General features: G+C 42.1%; 1 protein-coding gene across 1 annotated transcript in view; it reads right to left on the minus strand.

Annotated features, from left to right (window-relative positions):
- The window catches only part of CLOCK (clock circadian regulator), a 66,017-nt gene extending 60,142 nt beyond the window's left edge, over positions 1–5,875 (minus strand). The window contains exon 1 of the mRNA XM_070757207.1: positions 5,599–5,875. The gene's annotated coding sequence lies outside the window, so the exon portion shown is untranslated. The remainder of the gene's footprint in view (positions 1–5,598) is intronic.
- Positions 5,876–15,592: the final 9,717 nt, after the last annotated feature.

A 15,592-nucleotide genomic window follows, 5' to 3' on the forward strand; every position in this document is an offset into this window, starting at 1 on the left:
ACTACCCCTAAATCCTTCTCTTCTGAAGTTTTTGCTAACACAGAACTGCCAATACAATACTCAGAGTGAGGATTCCTTTTCCCCAAGTGCATTATTTTACATTTGGAAACATTAAACTGCAATTTCTATTGCTTTGACCATTTATCTAGTAAAGCTAAATCATTTATCATTTTACATACGCCTCCAGGAATATCAACCCTATTGCACACTTTAGAGTCATCGGCAAATAGGCAAACCTTCCCTACCAAACCTTCCCCTATGTCACTCACAAACATATTAAAAAGAATAGGACCCAGAACAGACCCTTGTGGCACACCGCTTGTAATCTGTCTCTGCTCAGAATATTCGCCATTAACAATAACTCTACGCTTCAGCCAGCTGCAAATCCACTGAACTATCCAGGGATTAAGTCCAATCTTCACTAATTTATCTATCAGCTCTTTATGTGGAACCATGTCAAAGGCTTTGCTGAAGTCCAGAAAGGCAATATCCACGGCACCACCTTCATCCAACACCTTTGTGACATAGTCAAAGAAATCAATGAGATTAGTCTGATATGATTTGCCTTCAGTAAAGCCATGCTGATTTGTGTCTATTTGGGTCTAAATCTTTTGCTTTTATTTATTTTTATAAAGACAACCACAGAACCTCATGGGATGTATAAATTATGAATGGGAATAAAATAATATGAAAGAAATCTGTACACATGTTCAAAATATAAGGGTGTAAAAAAGTTCAACTAAATTTGAAATAGGATATTTATACATTTTAAATAATACTGTATATGATAAGTACAAATCCTAAATGACCAAGCTGAATATTTCTGTAGAAAAATCCCATTGAATTTAGTAATAGTTTTTCCTTGTTAAATGATCATAAGACAGCTATTTATAAAGTTGCAGAAACATGGGAAAAGTCAGTACTAATACTCAAAAACTTCAGTTTTATATTCTCCTCACATAAGATAATAATAATAATTTATTAGACTTGCATGCTGCTCCTCTCAGATGCTGAAGACTAACACTAAAAAATATTGCTTTCATGCTCCAATGGTGTTTTTTGTTTTTGGCCATGTTTACAATATACTGTACAATCAACGGATAACAGAACAAACATTTTTGATCTAATGGAACCATTATTCTGCTCTAGCCTAATGCTAATTTTTATAATCCTTGAATTATATTCATTCATGTTCACTATTATATACATACATTGTTATAATATTTATTATACTTGAGAATGACATTAAGCATCCACAGCATTCTGATGCCCAGTCTTCAACAAAGATATGCTTTAAAATTTACAGTTAAGTACAGTACAGTTTAGCATCTATGATAAACAGAAGATAGCCGGACAGAATGCAATTATATTGCTTTTAATAATTCATATTATATCACTAAACAGATATATATTTTTCAAATGTTGACAGAAACATGTAAATAGTTGTAATGATACACAGTAGCAATAATGCTGTTCAATAAAACATTAACATAAATTCTCAACCCTTCCCAGGAGCTGTGAACACAATACATTCAGAAATTTTCCTCTTCCCCCTCCCCTTTAAGCAAACATACTCATAATAAATAAAATAACCAGAGTAAATAAATTGGTCATATTACACAACTAAAAGTTCCTAGCATCTTCTACTTTAGTGAATTTTACTTTTTACCCTGATATTCAAAACATGATCTCCAGTGTGGCAAATAGTCAGTATGGCTGTTGATGCAGGAAAAATAGGTCACCCAACTTTCAATCATCTTTAAACAATATTGTTCGTTCAAAACAATATGAAGATTTGTAATATGACCAAGCTTGCAATTTCACCAAGGCTTACAGCAAAACACAATACACAAGGGAAATAATGGGATCAAATTTAAGGAAGCTGAGAGAAATAGGGTATTTTTGTTTTCTTGTTCTTATTTGTTTTGCTTGGAAATTACTTTTAATCCTGACTACAGATAGTCTTCAATTTACAACTGAGCCCAAAATTTATACTGCTGAGAAATCTGTTAAGTGAGTTTTCCCAATTTTGTGATTTTTCTTGCCACACTTGATAAGTAGATCACTACAGTGTTTAAATTAGTAACATGGTTAAGTGAACCTAGTTTCCCATTGATTTGCTTGTCAGAAGGTTGCAAAAGATGATCACATAATCCTGGGATATTGCAACCGTCATAAATATGAGTCAGTGGTCAAGCATCCGAATGTAAACTATGTGACCGTGCAGATGCTGCAACTGTCGTAAATGAGAAAAATTATCATGTCACTTTTTTTAGTGCCGTTGTAACTTTGAATAGTCACTAAACAAACTATTGTAAATAAGGACTACCTATATTATGTTTTCTAAATCAAAGTACTAAGCACCCAAATTCATTATCACTAATGAAACAAGGTAAAGTGTAGTTTTGCTTTCTGAGATAATAAAACATTTTAATATATCCTGACACTGATGTCAAGTAATTTGTCATGATGCTCTTGAAAATTAGCCTTTTATGAACCTTGGTTATACGTAGATGGGAGATCACTGGAACAAACATACAAATCAGAGAAAGTCTTGGCTCTGCAGTGTACAGAACAGCAAAAGTATTCATGTATTTTTTATTTTACTTGAATCACACCCTCATTGTTTTTGAAAATAATTCAAGGTGCTGAATATGTACAACACACCTTCATCCTCCTATTTTTGGCACAACAACAGGTGAGCTGGGCTGGGAGAAAGTGACTGACCTACAAGCACCATATAAACCATACAAGTTACAGTTTATTAATCTTCAAGTTATATTCATCTTAAGAATTTTTGAAAGCATACATACAAACCTTCATACCCAAATACACCTAGTCCTCAACTTACAACAGTGTTTAGTGACCTTTCAAAGTTACGATGACACTGAAAACTGAGTTATGACCGTTTTTCACAGTTACGACCATTGCAGCTTCCCCATGATCATGGGATCAAAATTCAGTTACTTGGCAATGGGTTCATATTTATGACCATTGGTGTGTCCCAAGATCACGCAATCGCCTTTTGCAACCTTCTGACAAGCCAAGTCAATACTTGTCCAGGTTAATTTAACAATTAGGTTACTAACTTATCAACTGCAATGATTCATTAACTGTGGCAAGAAAAGTTGTAAAATGAAGCAAAACACATTTAACAAATGTTTCACTTAACAACAGAAATTTTGGGCTCAATTGTGGTTGTAAATTGAGGACTACCTGTACAAATAGATTAACACTTAAAGAAGAGCACTTAAAAGACACTTTTAAGGAAAAGACACAGCATTATATGATAGCTGATTCGCAATGAACCCGTATATTGTAAAGGGTAACAATATATAGCTGAAATCCATAGCATTACTTAAGATGTTCCCAGCTTCCTATCCATACGAGTCAAGCTATTCTACACCATATTTCTACTGTAGGAAAATTTAGACACATACATATAAAAGCACAACATTAGAGGGAGGAGGAGCAGGAATTATAATAGAGGGCCCAATTACTAAAAGAATGCAGCTGCACCAAGAAGTGAGGACAGATTAATGCTGGTAATACCCATATCAATCCTTGTAGAAGAGAGGGCAGGCAGGAGTCCTAACTATGGGCAATAAATCAACAAATAGGTGTCTGCTTCAGGGTGATCCAATGCCCTAGATAAATGGTTTTCAACAATTTTGGTCTCAGTAACATTTTACTGTAGAAGTAGTTCTCAAATTAAAACAGTTCGCTGACCGTTTGAAGTTACAACGGCACTAGAAAAAGGGACTTAAGGTCATTTTTCACACTTATGACTGTTGCAGCATCTTCATGGCCAGGTGACTTACATTCATATGTCTGATAATATTTATGAAACTTGCAATATCCCAGGGTTATGTGATCCCTTTTGACAAGCAAGACCAACCCTGGTTAGTAATAATACCGTGTTTTCCCAAAAATAAGACCCTGTCTTATATTTTTTTGAACCCTGAATATTTTGTGGAAACAGGGTAACAAAAGTGGCAAGAAAAGTCGTAAAGTGGGGTAAAAGTCACTTTACAAATTTATCGCTTAACAATATATATTTTGGGCTCAATTGTGGTCATAAATTGAGGACTACCTGCATTAAAATAATCCAAGTCTCAGAAAGAGCTTTGGTTTTAAAGGGGTGGGTTTTATACCTATTGATATTTCTTGTGTTAGAAATTCAAACCAAAATTTCAAAATACAACTAGTCCTAAACTTAAGAACTAGAACTGAGGCCCAAATTTCTGTTGTTTGCCCCGCTTTACTTTCTTCGCCACGTTTTTTAAGCAAATCACTCCAAGCTGTTAAATTAGTAAGACAGTTGTTTTAAGTCAGTGGTTCTCAACCTTTCTAATGCTGCAATCCCTTAATACAGTTCCTCATGTTGTGGTGACCCCCAACCATAAGTCTAGCACCAATTCTCCCAACAGAGCTTTAAGCTGATTGACAGGAAGGTCAGAGGGACACCCCCACTGTAAACGCCTGACTGGTCAGACTGTAAAAATACATTCCAAGGCACCAGAATAGAAGCTAATAGTTACTAACATCATGGGAAATAAAATTTGTCTTTTCACTCCTGTGAAACAGTCATTGGACCCCCAAAAAGGGTCCCAACTCCCAGGTTGAGAACCACTGTTTTAAGTGAACCTGGCTTCCCTTTTGAGTTCACTTAACAGAAGGTCGCAAAAGGGAGGAAGAGAAATCACATGAACCCCCCATTCCCCCCCACACACAATGCACTCATAAATGTGGGGCAGTTGCCAAGCATCCAAATGCAAACTCCGGGGGGTGGGGGTGGTAATGCTACAATGGTCATTAAGTGTGAACAAGGGTCATAAAGAGTCCTTAAGGAGTTGGGTGGCATATAAATTAGATGATAGGTAGGTAGGTAGACAGACAGACAGAGATAGAGATGGATATATAAAGCGAGAGAGGGGGGGAGAGGGGGGGAGAAATAGAGATAGATAGATAGATAGATAGATAGATAGATAGATAGATAGATAGATAGATAAAAAATTTAAAAAATAAATTTCCAGGGCTGTTGTAACTGTTTTAAACGGCCACTAAACGAACTGCTGTAGGTCGAGGACTTCCCTGTAGGCACGTGAGGGGGATCTCAGGTTCCTCTTGGGGGAAGAGTTCAGGCACCCTTTTCCACAAGCGGGGGAAGACGAGGAGGAAAACTCTTCCCCGCCTGCATCCTGGGACCCCGGGGAAGAACGAAAAAAAGGGAGGGTGTTTGAGGGCAACCCCGCCGACGGGCGCGCGAGAGAAGCAAAGCGGCCGGGATCTTCCCTCGCGCGCCTGGGGTGAAGCACGGCGAAAATACTAGCAACAAGCGGGAACCTTATTAAGTCTCAGCCCGGGGCAGGGCAAAGTTTGGGTCTCCCGTTATGAAACCCGCCGTCCCCGCCTTGCTTATGGAGCCCCAGCGGCCAGGACGGGAGTGGCCGGGCTGGGTAGGGAAGGGCTCCCCCCAGAGGGCCTTGAAGCGGCGTCCAACAAGGGTCATCTGAGGCCTTCTGAGGGAAAGGAGGAGGGTGGGGAACCGAGCCTGAGATCATAGCCCTGCGCCAACCCTGCCTGTCAAAAGTTTACCTCAGCCCGCTGGCGGCGGAGACCCGTCCTCCCGCTTTGGAGGATGCCGCTCGTTCTCTTACAGGAGGCGGCGGCGGCGGCAGCAGCTGTTTCCCTCAGCTCGCCTCCCACCGTACTCTGAATGTGCGCTTGGGGTCCCCTCAGTCTGCCTGTCGTTCCTCAGGCCACGGGGCTGCAGCGCCCAGCGCCCCGCCATCCACGAGGCACTCCCCCCCCCCTCGCTCCCTCAGAAAGAGAGTAGCAATCTCCTCAAAGGCGGCAATCTCCTCAGAGGCCTTCCAGTTACCGCGCATGCGCCACCTTGGCACTTACCGGCAAAAACAGTAGCTGCCGCCGAGCTTGGGAAAAGCTTGTTTTTTTCTCTCTCTCTTTCCTCTCCCCCTCCCCAACTTTGTGCGCGTGCGCTCCTGGCAATCCGCAACGGGAGCGAGCGCGGACTCCGATCGCCCACACCCCCTCCCCTCTCCTCTCCGTTTCTTTCCCCCCCCTTAGAATGTCCCTTGGTGGCTTACTAGACATGCGCCGTGGGCACATAAACTCCAGCTTCAGGCTGCCCGGGGTGATTCCCGTTCGTCAAAAAGCCGAGTGAGGACAAGGGGGGCGGTGCGCGTGCGCCCGCCGAAACGTTAGCCGAACGGGCCCTGTTTGCGCAGGCGTCCTAAAGCCGGGCTCGCCTGACCTCAGATTACCTTCGTTGGAATCGGGAGCCTTAGGGAGGAACTTGAGGCGAAATAAATAAAAAGAGGACGCTTGCGAAAAGGCCTCGGTGCGCTTGCGCGGGATTGAGCGCGGGGAAAAAAAGGATTGAATTTCATTGAAAAGGGGAGCCGCTTTAGCAAATTGGGATTATTGCAAGCGCTTGCAGGTTGCTGGGACCGAGTGCGGGGGTGGCCGTCTGAGGAACGTGCTAAGATAACCGGCCTCCAATTTGAGCAAATTTAAGACTTGTAGACTTCAACTCCCAGAATTCCTCACCCGGCTGTCCTATACTGACTGGAGAATTCTGGGAGTTGAAGGAACCTCCTTTATAGTGGAGCCACTTAAGAAAGAAGGAGTGTGCATAAGTGAACCAGAGTGCCTTCCGTCTCCTGTCCTAATGTTTCTCTTTTACTACTACCGTATCATCAGTGATGGGCTCCTATGGCTACGGTCAGGTATGCAGTACCGGTAGCAAAATTTTGGTCAGGTACACAATACTGGTAGCAAAATTTTGATTCCCCCCCTTCCCCCCCCCCCTTCTGGGCTCTGGGTACGTTTTTCCTACTGCAGTAAATGAGATTGAATGTGTATAATTTTATAAGAGCTGTGCATGCGTGTGTGTGTACATACACTTTATATAGTAGATAATCGGGTGGGCGACTGCCCGGATGGGGAGGAACACAGTGAGATAGCTAAAATGGCGCTCCACCCCAAAGCACTCAATTTGCACTGAAAGATGTTAAAACAAAATGCATAAGCCACGCCCACAGTGTGGTAGTAAAAATTTTGGTAGCCCATCACACTGATTATCATGTATACAAATATTATATCTTGTATACCACCAATACATACGTGACAAAACAAATAAATAAAATAAAAGTGACAAGATGCCCAAGACATCTTGAAGACTATATGGAAGGCATTTGAGAGCAGGAAGTGGGGAGGGGGGAGAAAAAGTTCATCATGGGTCCCAGGCAGTAATGGGCTGCTGCCCCCGTGAGGGGGGGGGGTGCAGTGGGGGTAGTAAGTTTATGCACTACGTATTCAATACAATAGTTTTTTTATTGTCCTCTAGTACCTTAGTATGATCCTTAATTGCTTTTAAAACAGGAAATAATTAAATAGTATGTTTTTCCCCATAAACACTTTAATCGTTTTAATCATTATCTAGAACTGAACTTATATAGCAATTAAAGAAAATTGAGCTACTTTCCTAATCTGTTATCATACTAAAACTTGTGAGTCCAGTACAAAAACCTTAAAATGTTACTCTGCTCAACAAATAATGCTATCATTTGTCCTTTTTGTGGCTCTTCAAATAATGTGACTTAATCAACTGAAAAAGAGTCCAAGCACCTATTTGAAAACTTATCTTGGTCAGTAAGCTACTCCCACCCAGTCACATGATCTTTAAACCACCCCTCTGTCACATGATTGTCAAGCCACGCCCACCTGGTCACATGGTCAGCAAGCCATGCCTACCTGGTCACATGACTGGCAAGCCACACCCACACAATAATACCCATAGTGTGGTAGTAAAAAATTATGCAGCCCTTCACTGATTCCAGGATATTTTTTTTAAATTAACAATTAAACAATGAAAATCCTAGAACTGGTTCCTCAACTTTTTGCTATCACATCACTTTTTACTGTGGTATAAACTTAACACACCTCCAGTAAAAAGTCCTCCTCTAAAGACCTCCCCTTAAAAAACTACCAGAATCAACACAAATGGACAGTGGAGATTATGCATTGAAATTGGGAAAAAAGACAGATTTTTTCATAATGACGCAACAAAAGGATTCTTCCACATCGCTCTGGATGCTTGTGTCCCAAGATAGAGACCTCACGATTTGCAAAAACCTGCTCTAATTTTTTTTATTATTCATTGCATTTTCCCCTTATGAGAGTGGAACAACACTGAGAAACGAAGCCCGTTCTTTAAACATTCGATCAATTATTTGCCACCAAGTTGATGCCAACTCAGTGACAACATAGGTAGATTTTCTCCATGATCATCTGTTCCAAACCTGCTCCTACAGATCTTCCAATAATGCCCCCATCATCACTGTCACCATGTCCATTGTTGGTTGGCCTGTTTCTCGCTTGCCACCCATCTTTCATAGTATTAAAGCATTTTACAGGAAGCTAAATCTTTGCATAATGTGTGAAGTGACTTAATCTGAACCTGGTCATGTGTGTCTTGAGTAACAACTCTGGATTAAATTGTTTGATGATGCAATAGTTGGTTTTCTTGGCTCTCCATCTCAAGAGTTTTCTCTAACACCAAAGTTCATAAGTGTCAGTACTCTTTATTCTGGGTTTTTTTTGCCAAATACAGTGGTACCTATACTTAAGAACTTAATTTGTTCCGTGACCAGATCCTTAAGTAGAAAAGTTTGTAAGTAGAAACAATTTTTCCCATAGGAATCAATGTAAAAGCAAATAATGCATGCAAACCCATTAGGAAAGAAATAAAAGCTCGGATTTTGGGTGGGAGGAGGAGGAGGAAGAAGAGGAGGATGACAGTCGCTGCCCAGAGCGAAGGGAGCGTTTCTTTTCTCTGGATGCTGGCAGAGGTTTATTCCCTCTCCAAGCGCCCAGAGAAAGGAAAATGCTTCGTTTGCTCTGGACTGCCAAAGCCTCCTTAAGCACCACCGAAAGACTCCTCTGGCAGCCCAGAAAAGCCCGAGATAGCTGGGATTAAAGGGGGAATGTCAGGAAACTGACTGGACCTTCGTGCCACTCTGAAATTTCCTGGGAAATTATTCCAGGCTTGGGTTCTTAAGTAGAAAATGGTTCTTAAGAGGAGGCAAAAAAATCTTGAACACCCGGTTCTTATCTAGAAAAGTTCTTAAGCTTAAATACCACTGTATTAGGATTTACATTTCGCAAAACTTGTGACTATTACCACATGCTTGACTCAGTATCATTACAGCTTGGTATATTCTTTTTATTTTGTTTGTTCATAAGTACAATATTTTCCACAGGTTGCTAAGCAACTTTAACCAAATTGACACTTGGCTTCTCACATATGAGTTTTTTAAAATATACGAACTGTATAAACACATGTTCCAAATTTGAAAATAAGCTTGTTTCCTGTATCCTTGCCATTCTGGAAAGTTATGCTCAGTAGCGGGTTCCTGCTCCACTGGGAGTAAAACTGGAGCTGGGCGCACAATTCCCTGTCTCTGGCATGCATGCGCTCGTGTCCCAATAAGTGATTGAATGATAGATTGTTTAAGAGTCCTTGACTTACCACTGTAATTGAGTCCAACATTAGATGCAAGATGAGATTAATAGGATGCTGAATATAAAATGGGTACCGCATCTCAGACATTAACACCCTCAAAAATGTCCAGAGATACTTCACCAGAAGAGCCCTTCACTCCTCCTCCCATAACAGAATACTGTACGAAACTAGACTTACAATCCTGGGCCTAGAAAGCTTAGAACTAAGATGCCTTAAACATTATCTAAGTATTGCCCACAAGATTATATGCTGCTATGTCCTGCCTGTCAACGACTACTTCAGCGTCAACCACAATAACACAAAAGCACATAACAGATTCAAGCTCAATATTAACCGCTCCAAACTTGACTGTAAAAAATACGACTTTAGTAATAGAGTTGTTGAAGCGTGGAACTCATTACCGGACTCTGTAGTATCATCCCCCAACATTTAGACTGTCCACAGTTGACCTCTCCAGATTCCTAAGAGGTCAGTAAGGGGCGTGCTTCAGTGCACTAGAGCAGAGGTCCCCAACCGCCGGTCCGCGGACCAGGACCGGGCCGTTGGGGGTTTTCAGCCGGTCCGCGGCGCCGCTGACAGCCGCTGCCTTCCCTTCCCCTGGTTTCCGATGAGAAGTCCCCAAAGAGAGCATCCTTCTCCACCCTCCCTCCCCTCCGCCCTCTCCCTCCCCATCTCTTCCTGCAGCGTGGAAAAAAAAAAGAGAAGAGGAGCCCCGTTCGACGCAAGTAAAGGTCAAGTCCTACAACGCGCGATCACTGAGGGTCTCGCCAGGGAAAGAGTGGCGGGTTCTTTCGAGACCGAAACCGAGACCGGGAAGAAAGGGGAGGGGAACAGAAACAAGAGATTCGTGTAATCCCACGAATCTCTTGTTTCTGTTCCCCTCCCCTTTCTTCCCGGTCTCGGTTTCGGTCTCGAAAGAACCCGCCACTCTTTCCCTGGCGAGACCCTCAAGCATTGCTTCCCCTAATCACCAGGGGTCAGCGTACAGTAATGACCGTGGATCGCGCGTTACATAACCCTTGAATCTGATTTCCCGGACTCCGTTCTGCTTAATCATCTCCGCTGCCGGCTGTTTGAGCAGCAGGAGTGGGAAAGAAGCCGCGGTTGCAGAACGTTTGGCCTCATGTTCGCAGCGAGCTGAAAAGTGAACCGGAGAGCCGCGAGCTTCCTGAGCGTCGGCGGAACCGGTCGCGGCACGTCCCCTCTTGTGGAACCGACTTCGGTTCTTGAAATGGGGTGGGAGGCTCTCTCTCCCCCCGGCTGTTCCGCGCCGCGACACTGGATCCTGGCGACTGGGGTAAGGAAATGCGCGTGAACCTCCAGCCGCTGAGTGTGAGTAAATGTTGCATGGCTAAGACGATTCAGATGTGCCGTGTCAGCTTCGGCAAAATAAATATGCACTAAGCTCCACCCCTCCATAACCCCACCCCCATATGACCAAAGCCCCCCCCCCCCACCGGGCCGTGGAAAACTGGTCTAGCTTAAAGCCGGTCCCTGGTGCAAAAAAGGTTGGGGACCTCTGCACTAGAGTGCCTTCCGACCCCTGTCCTATTGTCTCTCCTATATCCCTTATATCTTCTCTTCTATCCCTATATCTTTCTTCTATTCTCTCATTGATTATTTTATCCTATACTCTCTCTTCTATTCTTTCTCCAATTCTATTTCCTTGAAGATGTCCTCTATTACCTTCATTGTGTATTATTGTGTAAATAAAAAATAAATAAAGTGCCCAAGCAGTAATAGTTTTAGGTTGGAAGGATGCAACAAAATGGATGTTACAAAATTGGTATCAGTACATGGTGGAACATATTCAATTTGGAATTATGGAAATTAAAATGAATATGTTTGATGAAAAAAAAGTGGAAAAACTGATGGGAAGATGGGATAGGGTCAGAGGTTTTATGGCTAGTAGAATTCGAGACCGAGCTTTAAAGAACAAATTGGAATCACTCTACACTTTGCAAAGAAATTGATGTTCCTGGTTGTAAAAAATTATAAATTAGTACACCCTCATTTGGTGAAGGGACTGAATGCATGTATGTTGTGGGGTGGCAGGAGCACAATTCACCGTGCACTGTTTTGTGTTGTGTGTATTTAATATTATATAAATCAATAAACATTTATTTTTTAAAAAAAGAGTCCAACATTTTTGTCGCTAAGTGACTTTTGCCTCGTTTTACAATATTTCTTGCTGCAGTTGTTATGTGGGCCACTGCTGTTGTTATGTTAGTAACATGGTTGTTAAGTGAATCTGAGTTCCCCATTGACTTTATTTATTTTATTTATTTATTTATTTATTAGATTTGTATGCCGCCCCTCTCCGAAGACTCGGGGCGGCTAACAACAATAAAGAAGACAATGTAAACAAATCTAATATTAAAAATAATCTTAAAAAACCCCAATTTAAGAAACCAATCATACAAACAAGCATACCATGTATAAATTCTATAAGCCTAGGGGGAAGGGAAAAATTTCAATTCCCCCATGCTTGACGACAGAGGTGGATTTTAAGGAGCTTGCGAAAGTCAAGGAGGGTGGGGGCAACTCTGATATCTGGGGGGAGTTGGTTCCAGAGGGTCGGGGCCGCCACAGAGAAGGCTCTTCTCCTTGTCCCGCCAAATGACATTGTTTAGTCGACGGGACCCGGAGAAGGCCAACTCTGTGGGACCTGACCGGTCGCTGGGATTCGTGCGGCAGAAGGCGGTCCCGGAGATATTCTGGTCCGATGCCATGAAGGGCTTTATAGGTCATAACCAACACTTTGAATTGTGACCGGAAACTGATCGGCAACCAATGCAGACTGCGGAGTGTTGGTGTAACATGGGCATGCCTTGGGAAGCCCATGATTGCTCTCGCAGCTGCATTCTGCACGATCTGAAGTTTCTGAACACTTTTCAAAGGTAGCCCCATGTAGAGAGCATTACAGTAGTCGAACCTCGAGGTGATGAGGGCATGAGTGACTGTGAGCAGTTATGTCAGCGCATCTGGGAAATAAATCAGATTCCAATCCAATTCTCTCATCCAAGATTCGATTTATTAACAGAGCCATGTCGGTCACGCCGTTGCCAATCCCGATACTAACTTCCTTCCAATTCCGCATCCAGGTTAAGGTTCATCCCCCAACCCCATACTCACAAGTTCATCACAAGGACCAGTCCGAGTGCAGGGATTTCAGCGACCACCTCCTTACATTTATTGATTGACTTTGTCCATTGCACAATGAGGGTTATATTGGGTATACATATAGTAAATATAAAATGCAGGTTATAGAGGATATACTCATAGAAAAATATATCTAAGAAAGAATAGAAGAAATAGGAATAAAATATATCAATGAAAGAATAGAAGAAAAGATATAGGAATAGAAGAAAGGTATAGGAGATATAGGAGAGCAATAGGACAGGGAACGGAAGGCACTCTGGTGCACTTATGCACGCCCCTTACTGACCTCTTAGGAATCTGGAAAGGTCAATCGTGGATAATCTAAGGGTAAAGTGTTGGGGGTTTGGGGATGACACTAAGGAGTCCGGTAATGAGTTCCACGCTTCGACAACTCGGTTACTGGAGTCATATTTTTTACAGTCAGGTTTTGAGTGGTTAATATTAAGTTTAAATCTGTTGTGAGCTCTTGTGTTGTGTCCCAACCCCTAGTGTTGCCCTCCCCAAACCCACTGGCCTCCCTCCTCTCCGGCAGGCCACGTATCTCATCCCTGGCGAGCATTCTGCATTTTAAAACAATTTCAGTAATTAGAACAAGTGCCACATTTAGTTACTAAAAGACCAATCCTTTGAAATGAGGCAAAGGTATTCCAGATAAGGGACTATAAATATCCTTAAAAAGGCCAAACAGGGAAATGTAACATTTAAGTCTGCTCATTTGTCTGGATGGTAGACCCAAAATAGCAGGAGGAATTCTCACTGTGAGAAAAATGCCACATGAGGTAATGTTGTTTTCAGGAAAACTACAAATGTCTACAATGCTTCCTCAGAGGTGAGAAGATCCTAGAAAACCTAGAAGCAATGCTCTTTCTGGAAAGGTGAAAATACAGTGGTACCTCTACCTAAGAACGCCTCTACTTAAGAACTTTTCTAGATAAGAACCGGGTGTTCAAGATTTTTTTGCCTCTTCTTAAGAACCATTTTCTTCTTAAGAACCCGAGCCTGGAAAAACTTTCCAGGAAATTTAAGAGTGGAATGAAGGCCTGGCCATTTTCCTGCCCATCCTGCTGGGTTTCTCCCTCTGGCGCAGTGTATGGGAAGCAGCCTCGCGCTGGGTGTATGGGAGGCACGTGCTCCTCCTCGCCGCCTCAGAGTCCCTCTTTTTTTAAAAAAAAGCCTTAACGTTTTGGATTTATTAGATTCCCCTCACCTTCTTCCTTCGGCAGCGACTGTCCTTCTCCTCTTCTTCCTTCTCCTCTTCCCACCCAAATTCTGAGCTTTTATTTCTTTCCTATTGGAGGAAAAATTTGGTTTCCTTCAGCAAAATCATTTTCCAAGGGAAAAGTTTTTGGTTTGGTTCTTTCTTTCTTTCTTTCTTTCTTTCTTTCTTTCTTTCTTTCCTTCCTTCCTTCCTTCCTTCTTTCCTTCCTTCCTTCCTTCCTTCTTTCCTTCCTTCCTTCCTCCCTCCTTCCTTCCTTCCTTCCTTCCTCCTTCCTTCCTTCTTTCTTTCCTTCCTTCCTTCCTTCTTACTTTCTTTCTTTCTTTTTTGGCCAGCTGTCATTTCTTGCTTGCTTGTGCTTCATTACCATGTGGTGTCAATCATGGGTGGATTCCCATTACCGCTGCTACTGGTGCGCTGCGCACGTAGCTTCAGGTCTCTTATATGTGCATAAGTGCTCCCCAGCATGGTTTTGCTTCTGTGCATGCACAGGGAGCAAAATCTCTCAAGCTGAATCATCTGGCTAAATGTTTATTCTACATAAATATTTTTTCTCAATGATGGGTTATTCCAGGTAATCTGTTTTAGTGCTATTGGTTTGGAATGCAAAAGCTGTGCATTATTTATTTATTAGATTTATATTCCACTCTTCCTCCAGGAGTCCAAGGCAGCTTATATACTGTTGGGGCCCGTCAGCAGTCAGCAGAGCTGGCAGCACACTCAGACAGTGAAATGGAACGGTACAGAACAGAACAGAAATGGGACAGAATAGAATACAATTAGAGTAGAATAGAATAGAATAGAATAAGAGTGGAGTGGAATGGAATGGAATGGAATAGAAGTAGAGTAGAGTAGAGTAGAGTAGAATAGAATAGAAGCAGAGTAAAATAGGAGTAGAATAGAGTAGAGAAGAGAAGAGAAGAAGGGTAAAATAGAACAGAACAGAAATAGAATAGAATAAAATAGAATTAGAATAGAATAAAGTAGAGTGGAGTGGAATGGAATAGAAGTAGAGCAGAGTACAGTAGAGTAGAATAGAATAGAAGCAGAGTAAAATAGGAGTAGAATAGAGTAGAGAAGAGAAGTAGGGTAAAATAGAATAGAATAAAATGGAATTAGAATAGAATAGAATAGGAGTAGAGTAAAATAGGAATAGAAGAGAAGAGAACAGAAGAAGACAGAAATAGAATATAATAGAGTTAGAGTAAAATAGAATAGAACAGAACAGAACTAGAAGTAAAATAGAACAGAATAGGAGTAGAGTAAAATAGGAGTAGAGTAGAAGAGAACAGAACAGAATGGAACAGAATAGAATAGGTGTAGAGTAAAATAGGAGTAGAGCAGAGCAGGACAGAACAGAACAGAATTCTTTATTGGCCAAGTGCGATTGGACACACAAGGAATTTGTCTTGATGCATATAGGTTGGGGTGGAACATGAGCCAGTCCTAGACTCTGGAGAAGCTCTGCGTCAGAGGCAGAGATGGGGCCAGGGCAGTCTGACAGCTATCAGTTGCCTTTGGAGTCCGACAGCAATGAGGCAGACAAACAGCTGGAGCCCGTTCTCAGTGTGAACATGTACAGAGTTGCCAGACACAGGGAAGAGCTAAAGAACAAGGGTCGATGTGGGAGTAAGGCCCCTCCCAGAGAGAATACAATGAAGTGG

This window comes from Erythrolamprus reginae, chromosome 7 (genome assembly GCF_031021105.1).
Source record: "Erythrolamprus reginae isolate rEryReg1 chromosome 7, rEryReg1.hap1, whole genome shotgun sequence".
NCBI classification, from domain to species: Eukaryota; Metazoa; Chordata; class Lepidosauria; order Squamata; family Dipsadidae; genus Erythrolamprus; species Erythrolamprus reginae.